Raw genomic sequence first — 1,498 nt, forward strand, 5'->3', positions numbered from 1 at the left:
GTGCTGCAAGGCATGCATGCAGCAGCACTGAAATGGGACAGGTGCAGCAGAGAAGTCTCTGTGGAAGAGTTAGGCTTGCTCTGAGACACAACGAGCAGGTAGTAATAGTTAAGTAAATGGAGAACTAGGAGAACTGTGTTTCAGGCACAAGGAATGGCATGTGTGGAGAGGCATAGAAGTGTAAAACAACCTGGTGTGTTTGAAGAGTTATGTGAGTTTGGTGTGGCTGAATCAAAGGGTTCACACTTACTGGTTCACACATTTGGCCAAAGATGAGTGGAGATGGACTGGGGCTAGCTCTAGAGGGTTTGTGCCAATGGCTAATTAGCAATTCCAGAAACTACGGGGAACTTGTTCGGCATCATTTTGGAGCACAAAGTATAACTGGATAAAAGAGCAAGTAACTAAAAGGTTATTGTAGCTATATCAGGACAAAACTCATGGGAACCTGAACTGAGCTGCGGTAGCAAGACAAGACAGCAAGCGAAGTGGATTGGAGAACTGAGAGAAGGAGGAGCGGGATGTGACTAGGTAAAAGATCACCCTAGTTTCTCAGCTAGGGGTTTTAACTAATTTGGAGCACAGTAATTATTTCATTAGATGTTTGAGATGTCTATGGGATTTTTTTCTTAAAGAAAAGTTTTTGGTTCTCTTTGAAATTTAAAGGGTGGATTGCTACTTTCTGTTTTTACTCCCTAGAACAAGAGATAAAATGGGGTTTCCCTTTGCTAGGACTATGTATTTGGTTGCCATTGCACTTTAAATGTGGAGGATTCATCCTTGGAAACCTACGTGGAGCCACTGCTATTGGCTAGTTCCATCTTGGGGTTCATTTTCACTGCGAAAGAGATGGCTAGAAACTTCTCTTCCATCACCAGAGGGGCAACAAAGTCTCTCAGAGAAACTCTCCTTTATGCGAGAAGAAAGTGAATGTTGTTTCTACAAAAGTGATTGAAGTTCTTGGGAAGGAAGGATTATAAAAAGTACTTGTGGACACAAAATTTGATTTTAAGTAGGTTCACTAACCACAACATTTTATTCCTAGGTATAACAGACATTCAGTGTCTTGTCTAAAATAGTTCCTGGTTATCATGGTCCATTCAAAGTGGATGCTCTGGTTGTTATTAAGAAAAACACTAATAACCAATCTTTCTGAATACTCAGTTAATTCTCATAAAAAAACTCCATTTCACAGCTGAGGAAAGTGAGGCTTAGCAAATAAATCTATTCAAAATCAAATGTAACTTGCCAAGGTTAGCCTCAGTTGGAACTGAAGTTACTCTAGAATCTCTGTGGCTAACCTAATACTATTTTGCTTTTTGTTTTGGCGATGGTTTGACTGAAAAGCTTCTAAAAAGCGCCATTTCTAGGATACTGTTACCTGAGTTCAAGAAACTTCCTCAAGACTCTCTGTGAACCTATTTCCTTTTTGACCCTACTTCTGGCACGGTCTGAATATGTTTGCATATCTGCTCCTCTGCTGGGATCCCTCTCCTTC

General features: G+C 40.6%; 1 protein-coding gene across 1 annotated transcript in view; it reads left to right on the forward strand.

The window, feature by feature from the left end:
- The window catches only part of CPS1 (carbamoyl-phosphate synthase 1, mitochondrial), a gene marked incomplete at its 3' end in the record, with an annotated part of 194,188 nt that overhangs the window by 34,507 nt on the left and 158,183 nt on the right, over positions 1–1,498 (forward strand). The gene's annotated exons all lie outside the window — the stretch shown is intronic.

The sequence above is a fragment of the Propithecus coquereli genome, unplaced genomic scaffold (genome assembly GCF_000956105.1).
Source record: "Propithecus coquereli isolate 6110/MARCELLA unplaced genomic scaffold, Pcoq_1.0 Scaffold70, whole genome shotgun sequence".
Taxonomy (NCBI): domain Eukaryota; kingdom Metazoa; phylum Chordata; class Mammalia; order Primates; family Indriidae; genus Propithecus; species Propithecus coquereli.